Genomic DNA, 12680 nt, shown 5'->3' on the forward strand with positions numbered 1-12680 from the left:
GTACCAACAACTCCTGCAAAAACCAAAGATTATAATCCCGGATTGGTACAATTTCAAGGAGCTGAGAGAAACAGAAGAGCAACAGATACAACGTAAGAAAACAATAAGCAGTGGACTTCTATACCCATATAGTAAAAAGACTGGAAAAGCCCAAAAATTTGAAAAGTAATGCATCTGTTAACAATCAGTAAGGGATCTGTGTTCTTTACTGTTCTGCGGGCAGCTCTGATTTCTGTACCACATTCCCCATTACCTTCATGGTGCAGTTCCCAATCCCACCCACACTGTGATCACTCCCAGGTGATCTAGAGAAAACTCACAGGTTAACTAGAGAAAACATCCCTTCAAGAAGCGTGCTCTCAAAGAACACTCCAGGTCCATACCAGAGTCACGCAAACTTCTACTGGCACATAGATTTGCTGTTTCCTTAGGTCTCCAAATGACAATAGCAATCCATACTGAAACTGAATTAGAAACCTGTCACATCCTTACTCACCTGTTTATTCAACTGAGCTAAAAGATATTTTCATATTTTAATAGGAGCAGTACAGGAAGAAAAAACTTTCAGAGTCTTACTTTATGACGTAGTATTAGTAAGAGACTGCTATATTTGTTAGTAGTGTCATACATGAAATCCCTATTTGTGCTTGGTCTTTGCATATTAAGTGCTTTAAATAATTAATTTTGAGTTAATTATTTTTAAATTGAATGTTACAATTAACCCATCAGCCCAGGTACAAAAATCCAATTCCATTATCAGTGTTTCTATTTGTTTAAAATTTATTAATAGAGTTGCACCCTTCCCAGTTAAAATTTTCCCAGTTAAAAATCACAAACTTGCCCCTTTTCAAGCTACAAACCACTGGTACACCATAAGAGTTACCTTTCCTGTGTTTACTGTATACTTTTACAAGTGTTCTGAGGTGTGTTGGATGTATTTTAATACTTTTTGTAGGTGTTTCACTTGCATTTTGATTCCAGGGCCAAAACCCCCCCACCCAGTCTTGATAGCCAGCAGCTATTTCTAGCTGCAGAGCCATTACTCTGCAGGCAAGTTCCATGGCAACCTGAATACCTGAATTTTAATGAAGGTATTGTTTTCCCTTATCTCTAACTGATACCACCCCCCTTGACAACGATGAGCCATTGGTGGACAGAGATGATCCATCAAAGGGAAAGCACCAATCGCCTTGGACCGAAGGGGCGGGCTGTGGGCGGACTGGGGGCGGAGCAAAAACTATAAAAAGGATGAAGCCGAGAGGCGGGCCCCTTTTTTTTTTTTCTCTTCTCCCTTCCCTCTTCCCTCTCTCTTCTTTCTTCTCTCTTCCCCTCTTGCTCTCTCCAGACTAGCTGTGGGAGACATCGGTGCTGGGCATTAAAAGCCTTACCCCTTTTAAGGGGCTTTTAGTAATTTTTTAAAGTCAACCCAGCACTGCAAGTTTTTTTCTCTACCTGAGGTCTAGTGCTGTCTCAGCCAGAAGATCTCAAATCCCTGCGCTCCTGGGGCATACCATCTACCGAGCCATAGGATCCCAAATTTTTATATTTTTCTGATTTCTGTAATTTTTCAATTTTTTCCTGTTTTCAATAAATTAATCTTTTTAAGAGTTGTCTCATTTCTCACAGTAGGATGACACTTAAAGCAGTAACAGAGTAGTGAAGTAGTATTATCTTCTAGCAGCTGGTGATCCTACACGAAAACACTGCGCAATTCTGACAATGATTTGCATGCCTTGGATCCTATTTCAGAGCAGGGCTCTCTGGACAGAGTCTTAAGCTGTTCACTGAATAGCTCTCTGAAACCAACCCAAAGCAATTAAACCAGGGATGAAAGCATGAAGCAGACCCTGCATAGTTTCATGCAGGGCTCTTGTGGGTGCATAACAACAGCCCTTCCAAGAGCAGTGATCCATTACAATTTGTGTACACTGCTCCCTGAAACATGGCTGGGGAGCCCACGTGGCAGCAGTATGCTCAAGTGAATTCACTGACCTGTGTAACAGGACACTATTAAGCCTACTCTTTATTTCTAACCAAGCAGCCCAGGACAGGGCTGGGTGCTGTGTCTCCACAAGGACAGCAACAACCTGTGGGACTCCACAGAACATTCTGAGCTTTCCACAGAGCTACAGTAAGAATTTTAAAATCCGCAACATGAGTGTCAAAGCTAGTGGAACTCTGCCAGAGTTTTTCAGGTGATGGTAAACTACGTGTATAAAGTCTAATAGTAGACTTGCAAAGCATAACAGCAGGACTAAATAGCTAAAAGAATCTCCAGTATTACAGGCTGGCTTGGCAAACAGTGAAATAGCACTGCCATGTTTCATTTTGATACTTCAAGCTTAGCATAATAGGAAAGCTTATGATAATCCAGATAATAATGTGAGTCTTGCAGATTTGTTACTTGATAGGTAATGAACAGCAGCATATACGTATACATCCCTGTCTTGCTGAGGTTGACACTTCTAGAAGTAACATCCTAAAGCATCCACTCTTTTGTGCTGCAGAAATACAAAAACTGTCTTCTCAAAATCTAACCTTTTATGGTGGTCATGTGAGAACTCAGGGCAGAAGCATATCAAATAGGTTGTCAAATCTTAAAAATTTAAACTCAGATAAGAAATAAAAAGGCACCACGGCTAAGCTTCTGTTCAGCTTACTACTGATGGTATTGTTAAAAATAGGTTTTAACCTCTAATTTTCACTAAACATGAAGTTCTCTTTCAAACTCCCATACAGCTACAACCAGCAAGACTATCATTTTAAGTAAAATGCAGAACAGTAAGCAATCATACAGAAATAAAATACTTGGTTACATAAAGAAACACAAAACTCAGGCAAACATAGCAGTCTGGGCTGGTCTCCATGCTTCTCACACTCGCAGCTGTAATGCTACATATTTTAAGGACAACATACATATTGAACAAAGGAGAAAAAAATTCCCTAAAAAACTCCACAGCATTCATACAGATTGATTGATAGCTCTCTATATATATTTTTTTTTTTTATATCACCTTCTTCTGTGGTGATTTCTGCAGACAGAAGGTCAATATGGAAGAAACTGATTCATTTTGTAAACTTCACACTATCCCACTAAACTGCAGATATTTTTAGTTCTCCCTAGCATTAAGCAGACAGGGAATCCAAGGCACAGTGCCAGGATGTAAACCCACTCCTTCTGAGCTGGCTTTAATCATGTTGCCTTGCTCCCACTCTGCTTCCATGTTTAGGTCAGCAAATTTTCTCAAGGCTAAATCTGAATATATGCACACATATGCCATGGATAATCTGGGTGTGTTTCTTCATGAATAACTTAAATAAAAGTATGGTGTGTTGCTTCTACTGAAAGGCTCACTTGATCTTCTTTTGGCATGGTTCACCCAAAAAACTACTGCTGAAGAAGAGCCAACATCTTGCATCTATTTATAATGTAGTTGGTTTACAAAAAAAAGTGTATCCTCTTTACAAGTTATTTTTTGTACTGCTAAAGTCTGCAGTTGTGCTGCACAGAAAATGAGGCCCTCATTGAGTATGACCATAAAGTCAGGTCAGAAGTACTGTCTACAAAAGGCATACTTGTTTGAAATTGTTCTCCCTAAAAAAACCAAGCCTTGTACACAAGCCTAAACCAAATTTTACAGAAAGAGCAATATTTTCCATAGAAAACTGTCTTACCAGTTGCTATGGGATCTGCACATCAGAGCAGCATTTTGGGATCTTAAGATATGTTCTTGTTCTTTTGTTTTTGTAAAGCATAGTTACAGTAGCCTGTTTGGCAATTTGTGACCTAACTGCTTAGATTGCCACAGAAGTACCATGACACTGAGGGCAGCCTGGTATTTATTTTCATTGCCAAGTATGGCAGCAGGTCATACACACAATCCCTTCACCTTCTAATCTGCACAAAAGCAGGAATTAATTTTTTCACCTTAGACTACCAAAGCTATAATTTTGCACACTGTGACAGAGCTGGGGCAGGCAGGAATTGCAGACCTTTGCATTTGTACAGCACCTGAAGGTCAAACATCAGCTTTCAGCACAGGGTTTAGCTGGAGCTGGTGTGATGCTTCATTTCTGCCCTTCAGCCAAGCAGCAAGCAAGCTGAAGGGCAGAAATGGTTCCTCCCTGGCAAATACAGCACTGTTAAATATATATTAGCCTACTCTATTTTTATTTAGAAATCTTACCGTAACTTGAGATGGCGTTGTGAGAAATAATAAAGCCAAAGCAAGAAACAAACTATGAGCAGGCACATAAAAATATGCTTCAACAAGTTAGCACTGCACATCCTAGCCTTTCACTGCTCTGTTACTGAATATTTACTGTTTCAGAAACACTTAAGAACCCACAGACCACTGACTGTTCCCAAAGTACCAGGGACATTGCTGCTTTTTGCCCTTTTTCTGAATTAACGTAACAGGAAACTCGTATCTGCGTCACATAGTACATGAAATATATTTAACATCAGCATTCTAAAAAATAAATATTTATTTATCTTGCTAGGAAAAACAAAATCACAAAGAGTCTGGAAGGCAGTCACTGCTATGCCCTGGAGGATAATATTCTGACTTCCCTCAACATGTTTTTCAATGCTTCAAGGATCTCTAAACAGCACTATGTAGATACTGCTACATGTTCCTGCCAGGAAGAGTAATGAAATAAAGCATAACTCCAGTCATTTTAACAGAGCAAGCTCTTTGTTAAGGTTTATCAACATACAAAAATGAACTTCATGCCTGAAATACACCCTTAAAGTCAAATGTAATGGGAGAGGGAAAACTGCAGAGTTAGGGATGGTAGAGCTGGAAAAAGGCCACACTTTTACGGTATTGGTTTTATCTTACCCAACGGCTTCTACAAGTCTTTCACACTGGCTTTGAATAACACTCTCTCATGTTTGCATTTTAAATTAATTTAATCCTTCAGAAAAGTGCCACGTGCCCAATACTATGCAATCCTACCTATCTTCAGCAGTTCCAGAGATGAAGAACAAGAAAATCCTTACCATATTACCCTTCCAAATTTCTAGAAAATATTTTTTGTAAAAGCCTATCTAATTCAGAATACATAAAATGATTTTAAAAAAGGAAATTATAGATTCCATTAGAAAGCAACCAGATTTGAACAGAGATGAAGACAACTCACTACTACAAGTAGCTTATAAACTCAGATAATGTGGTTTAATAGATACAATTCCTCCAAAGCACCAAGAAGAGTTTCTGAATAGCATTAGAAGTCCAATAAAAATTTAAAAATGAAAAAAAAATTTCTTTTTTGCAGTGGTTCAACTGAAGTATTTTGCTACTCTTATAAATGATCCAAACTGAAAGGAGTTGTAACACAACTACGCAATTATTAGCTCATGGCATCTTTTTGAGGCTCTGAACAGAAAAATAAAATGTAAGACATGTTTTACATGTATTTACTATATTCCATCTACCTTATCTGAACTTCATGCTATGACAGCCTTTGAAGTACATGTTGAAGGTTTTTGTTCAGTTGACTCAACTAAAACCACACAAAAGAACAGAAAAGCCACGTTTAAGCACTGAAACTGAAGTCAAGACACCAAGTTTGATCTTGGGAAGATAAAACGATACCTAATGGTCTTGCTGGTGCCAAGCTTTTCCCTTTTTTTGCGCAGAAAGTCTGCTAGGGGAGCAGTGGAAATCCTGGCAGCACCACCCTCTCCAGAAGAGGGCCCAGTAATTAACTTCTCACTCTAAATCCTAATTCCCTGCAGCAGGGAGAGGGGGCGGGGGGCTAAGCAGCCCATTTCACTTAAGAGGGATGGCTTTAAGTAGGCTTTGCCTCCAACAGGGGGGCACAGTTGCTGTTCATTTCAAGCAGTGGCTGCTACAGAGAGGTAGAGGCAAGGAAGGGAGAGCGGCTTGAGATCGTGGGCTTTGTGCAGGTAGAGCATGACTGCATTCACAGTAACAGACTGTTATTGTAACAGAAATAATTATTCTGCATTCAGATTAACAACAATGGATTTTTCAAGATACATAGTTAACTTTTATAAAAATACAAAACTCAAGGGCTACTGTGAGCCCTTTCAGTCAAATGCATGTGGTTTTGTTTGCTTGCTTGGGTTTTTATGTTCTTTTCTCTTCAGTCTTAAATACACTATCAGAACTAAACCCACCCAGCACAAACAGGTTTACCTTTGACCAATGCCAAGAGGAAAACTGAAATACCAGGGTAATTCACAACTACAGGACCACCAAGAATATTTATTTGCCCAACTCGCTGATCTACCAGATGTCACCTGATTAATACACCTAAAAAGGAGTAAAAAAACCCAACATGCTCATGGATGAAAACAGGCATATCCAAAACTTATGCATGCTCTCTGGTACCCAAAATAAATCACAAAATAGGAAGTCACATAGTTCATGCATCCCTGGTGTAACCACTTCCATATTTTTATCCTGCCCGGTGACATTCAGTATTGTTTTTTTATACTTTGACCTCTCCAGGGATGATATAGTTGTTTGTGAAATGATCATATGCTATCTTGCATTGGTAATGCTCCACTTTATTTTGGAACCCATGTAACTGCAGATGATCTTGATGTATCTGCTAGCGTCAGAAAATTAGGTGATAGATACTATATTACAGGCGATACAGAGCAGGAAAGCACAGAGCCTGTTTCTAAATTAAATCACTTCACTTTGCTGCCTTAAATTTGGTTTACAGCAGCCCTGAAACATCATATTATTTAATGACCTCTACAAGTAGATTTTTACCCTTAAAGGTCTTGTAGGTATTTTTACCTCCTTGTGGTCTCTAAAGGTGCCTCAGAACAGGATGTAACACAAAGGTGGAAGATGCCACAATTCACATACGTGACAAGTGACAAAAGCCACACTGGAAATAAACTCATTTTTTTTCCTCTTGTCTTGAAATAGTATCTGAAACCACAAAGGAAACAAGACCAAGTGGCAAAGGACAGCTGGTACCATGAGGGGACTGTGCCAATGCTGCTGAAAATCTGCATGATCTACAGACCAGACAGCAATCTCTGAATTGTTCCCAACTCACTGCAGTATTCATTCGCCACTTCACCTCAGAGAAACTCAAGATGTCCAGGGAGTTTTAAATGGGCAAGATCGATGGAAGAGATGCAAAGAATGGTGAGCTGTGCACATCAAATGCTGTACCAAACTCTAGCAAAGAGCAGAGATTGACAGGCATCAAGAACACCACTATTTTGTAATGACTGTTTAGAAATGAAATCTTTTCTAGAATTCACTTTTATAAATAACCACGTTCAACCATTTTGGTCTGAGATTTTCATCACCCCTAAAAATCAGACTCTCCTTGTTGCCAAGACACACATACGCTAGCCAAACCTTTTTTAAGACAGGTTTCTATTTAATTATTTTTAAAATAAACTGCCCCTACATTGAAAGACAGAACAAAAAAAAAAAAACCCTGTAGAAGCAAATAATCAGAAGAGAAGCCTTGATTTGGTATTCTCAGATACACACAAGCTCCTTTCTTTAAGACAGCCTTATTATCTGGTCATTGTTTACCTACAGCCAGTCTCAGTGAGCTTACATAATTTCATGTATTTTATTTTGCCTTTTTGAAAACACAGTCCTCTGAGACATTGCTTCTATTACTCAAATAATGGGTGGTCTTCATGAACTGCAAAAGGAAAAATGAATTAATTCTTTCTACAAACACAACAGATTAGGGTATTTAAAACCTTTCCCTTTCCTCTCCTAAACATTAGCCAGGAATAAAAAGGCTACATACCACCATTTAGAAACACTTAACAATTTTAATGTTTTTATTATTTCTTCTGTTTGTGACGTAGAAAAAAAATATTATGGACAAGATGTTGAAAATTTAAAGAGAGCTTTACAAGCCTAAAATGACAAGTACTCTCATTTTCAGGAAAAAAAAAAGTGCCAAATCTATTAAGGAAATTAAAATGAAACCTTAAGCTCTCAACTTTCATTTTCAAAAAAAAGGAGTGCAAGACTTTTCATCTGAGGCTGTATAGCCCATGTAAGCTAGAGACAATTAAGCTGCTCACCAAACAATTCTGCATTCATTGCTAGCCCTTAACATCCATACTTTGTTCTGAGTCATTCCTTTTCAGTTTCTCAACCCATGAATGAAATTCTGACCCCCACAAACTTAGAAAACATTTCTTTTTTTTTTTTGGCCCCTCCAAGACTTGTTTTCTTGGTAAAAACTGGGACAACCTATCTTTCTCATGGAAAATCTTTCCTCTGCAACCAAATTGTGCTATCAACCAAATGTTATCTCTCCCATTTCCTACAGAATCCTTCAAAACCTAGAGCGTATCTATTTTGTCATGTCTGTTATACCTATTCAAAACACATCTATCAGACAACTCAACCAGTGCAATACCTTAATATGAATTCCAGCAATGCTGTATAGATATACTTCGTACACCATGACTTTATTGTCATTCAGCTCATGCTCCTATATCACATAAAAATCAAAGGACAACAGAAATACACATGGAAACTTGACAAACTTTGTTCTTCAAACATTTCTAACTTACATTCTCCAGTAAGAAACTTTATGTAACATGATATTAATACAGCATAAAAGCCTCCTTTGACTAGACTTTGTACTGATTGCCTTGCTTTTCCAGAACAATTGTCTTACCTCCTTGCTTTACTGAAACACATTATCCAACAGAAAAGAAACACATTCTTGGAATAGACAAGTGTTTCTGACAAGTGAGCTGTCTCCGGCTCTTGTCTCTGTCCTTCTGTCTCTTCAGTTCTTATCACAGCTTTACAAAAGGCTCCATTATTGCTGCTTCACCTTGAGAAAGTCTAGACCCTTAATACATGGGTGTAGCACAAAGACACAGCCACAGACTATACCCACAAGAGCTAAATTCAGCTGAGGTTTGTCCACCTGAACATTTTGTTTTTTCACAGCCAGCCTGGATTACTTTTGAAACCTTGTAACATTTTCATCATGCTTATAAGTTTAAGAAGAGAAAACCAAAATGCATGAAATGAGTTCTTACTTAACTGGAGGAAACAACTATTTTCACTAATAAGAATCAAGTATAGTATAATTTGATTTAGGATGCCAGTTCAGGTTAAAAAAAGCCGTCTCAAAACAGGCTTATTCATGTTTCAAGCAGGAAACACGCAATCTAGATCAGCATGATAATAACAATTTTAGAAGTGCAGAAACAGATCATACCATAAGCCTCTCCCCCAGAGAGGAGGGAACTCAAGGCAATTGTCAAACTGCACTGATTGTTCCACACAATTAAAATCTGGTTTACAGAATAAAAATCAGTATTTCACGGTAAAAATGTGTTAAAGTTGAGCCTGAAAATACCAATTAAACAGCCTTTTCTCTGTGACTGCAAGAAGGGTATGCCTGCCATATTTATAAGCTCCAACTTTTGGGTTAAAAAAACCCCAAACCTGTTCCCAGGATTGTAAAGAAAATCTGTCAAATATAAAATGAGACAATGCTGTCATCTGATGTCTACATACAGTCTGTGCACATCTGATAATTCTCAAATGACAGCAACATAAAACTAACAAATCTTTGGCTGCTACTCGGAAGCTACCAGGAAACACTAAACAGACAACTACCCTTATCTACTCCAGCTGGCTACTGCTTTGAGCAGTTACAAGAAGCAGCAAACACTGTTTTGAGGGGGGAGGGGGGGAAGGGCAAAAATTTCTGTTCCCATCTCCACCAGCCAGATGGCTTCAGATGTCTCCCCTTGTAATTGAACAGCAAAAGAAAGAGGCACACACCCACACTGCCCCTCCAGTAAAAGCATCTCAGCATCCATTGCCATGCTGACAAGCTCTGGGTTTGACACTCCGCCAAAGTACTACTCCAGAACAGGAGTCACCCCACTGGCTCCTACTTTTCAGCTCTGACTAAAATTTGCAAGCTTTCAAATAAAATATGAAGGTGTTTCATACTACTAGCTCACTCTCTCATTTTTCTCTAGTCACAGTAAATAATACTAAATGATGTTATCTTCCCACCTGACGTCATCAGAGCACACATTGCATTGGCTTTCTGATAAAGAAATTTGCAGAGAATGGCAAGAGGCAGTGTTTTTTTCTATTAATAGCAGCCCTTTTTGTGGTCATAGTGAATGCATGTGCACCCTAAACATTGTGCAGTACAGCTGGTGGGACAAAGCTACAGGCTTGAAGCCAAAACTTTCATTCTCACCTGCACTGTTTTTTGAATTATCATGGTAGCATTAGTCCCTTGAAAGTCAATCATTAACCTCTCACTTTTATAATTAACATCCACCATTTAAAATTATGGCTAGCTGTCCTCTAACTCAGAAACCACAAGACATCTCCTGTACCCTTCCTTCATTCCAGAGTTACTTAGCGTGCTGCTAAACCTAATACTGCCAAAATTGACAATACCACGGCTTTGCAGTCATCTCTGGCTACTCTGAAGTCAGCATAACTTCACATAATCATAGAATGGTTTGGCTTGGAAGGGGTCTTAAAGACCAGCTAATTCCACCCCCACCACCAGGGAACACCTTCCACTAGACCAGGCTGCTCAAAGCCCATCCAACCTTGAACAATTCCAGGGATGGGTATCTACAACGTCTCTGGAAATGATCTTCTCTAGAACTTCTGGAAAGGCTATCTGACCCTTCCCCTTCTTGGCCACTCATTGATACCTCGTGCCTCCAACCCACCTGTCTTGATGTAAATAGTTATTAGGGTTGCATAGTAAAGCAAATGAGGGAAGTGGTTTGGAAATACTCCAGAGAAGGTAAGGGAAAAGCAAGCTTAACACCAGTCAGTTCCCTGATCCTGCTTGCTGTATGGCTGCACAAACAGTTGTGCTGCCATGAGGACAAAACTGAGAGGAAGAAACAAGGGGTTGTGGCTTGAAGAGGACAGGATCACTTTTCTCAGTAGCTGTGCCAGCTTAGGTTGGCTGAAAGTCACTGTAGCCTAAGATGGAAAATGAGGTCGTCTTAAAATAACAGCTGTGAAAAATACTTTCTAAGCTAATACACAACATGAGGCTCACATAACCACTACGAAACACAAGTGTGTAAAAATCTTGAAAGCATGCAAGGACAGCATCAATTCTATAATAAACAATTAAGAGCTTCGAAAGAAGATTTTTAGAGCTAGTAACCTGCAGCTTGACTTCACCTGCTCAGGATCAAGCTTTAGCACAGACCAACAGCCAGATACCTGGACAGGCTTAGCCAACCAAGCCTTGACAAACTGATAACAAAACTCGGAAGAGCGAAAAAAATCCACCTCTTTTCCTTTTGGTACCTTAAAAAAAACCTGTTAGTCAGACACTTGTGAATCACATCGCTAGCTCTGCATTTACTACCCTCACTGTAGTTCAAAGTCATGCACTGAGTAACGCAACTGGGAGGGATATATTCTTTATTAATGATAACGAAGTTAAAAAAATCTTGACAGGTATAGCTAAAGACTGAACAAGATATGCTCACACTAACAACTTCTTTCAATAGGAAGACTTTACCTACAGAATCAGTTTGATTTAATTCAATGCACATGGGCACTTTCCCCATGAGGAAAGAAGGAAAGACATATAGATAAAGCTTTAGTCAGAAACAGCCTTCCAAATGTAAATGTATGTAGTAGCTTGCACATTCACTAGAGTACTAGGGATTCACTATCTTAAAGCAAGATTGGTTTACAAACTCATGGTACCAGTACAGACCTACCCCAGAAATAAATTTGATTCAGCATCTTCTGCCAACAGCAGGAACCTTAGTTTGCCTCAGTCCTTACTGCCAAACTCCTAAAAGGACATTCAAGCTCCTTCCTTGACAGATATGATCCCCTCCATGCTCTTGCTTCGTGCTCTCCTGGCAGAGCACAACCCATAGCAGTTGCCAACAAGTTACGCAGAGTTATCTCCACTTGGGATACTGCCTGTCCTAAACCTGTCCTTAAGCCACAGCTATGAATGCAACCTAAACACCTCCATGTTCTCTCTGGCAGTATGCTGCCATAAATTAAAGTTAATATACTGAAAACTTTTCAGTAGTTTTCTTAATACTTCCTACCAACCTCACTTAAGAAAACCCAAACAAAAGAAACCCGAGCAGCTGTTCAGTACATGCAGTAAGTCAGCTATCTTCTAATTGCAAGAGTTTTTCCTCCAGTTTATGAAAACTGAGAAGGTATTCTAACTTACTCAACCAAAGGACTGCTATCAAATGGCCTTTTTCTTGCTGTCATTGTGCTAAATTGATTATCCAACCCACTTGTCCACCCACTATTGCTCACATACTCTAAACAGGGAAGAGAAAGAAGTCTGCTGCATATTTGATGTGTGAGCCAAAGCCAGCTAGATAGTCAGGAAAATATAATCTTACTGTTAGGTCTTTTTTTCCAGTTGGCACTTTATCAAAAATGTCCCCACCCAAACCTAGCCTTGTTTGTAGCACTACTGCATGAGCCTGAGCACGGCCAGGTGTCCTTAGTGTGACCCGTGAGCACAACAGGGACTGCTGGTTACAAACGATGGTTTCTGTACCACGGGGGTCTGAGGCAAAGCACCATCCTCCACTATTCGACCCCTGTCCAACGCTGACAGCACTGCTGGGACGCTTTAACACAAATCCTGCTTTCTGCTCGTGGAGCAAACCGTACCCTTGGCATTGAGCTGTTGCA

General features: G+C 39.4%; 1 protein-coding gene across 2 annotated transcripts in view; it reads right to left on the reverse strand.

The window, feature by feature from the left end:
• Window positions 1–12680, reverse strand: part of TBC1D4 (TBC1 domain family member 4) — a 98932-nt gene that overhangs the window by 84411 nt on the left and 1841 nt on the right. The window lies entirely within an intron of this gene.

The sequence above is a fragment of the Coloeus monedula genome (genome assembly GCF_965178545.1).
Source record: "Coloeus monedula genome assembly, chromosome: 3".
Taxonomy (NCBI): domain Eukaryota; kingdom Metazoa; phylum Chordata; class Aves; order Passeriformes; family Corvidae; genus Coloeus; species Coloeus monedula.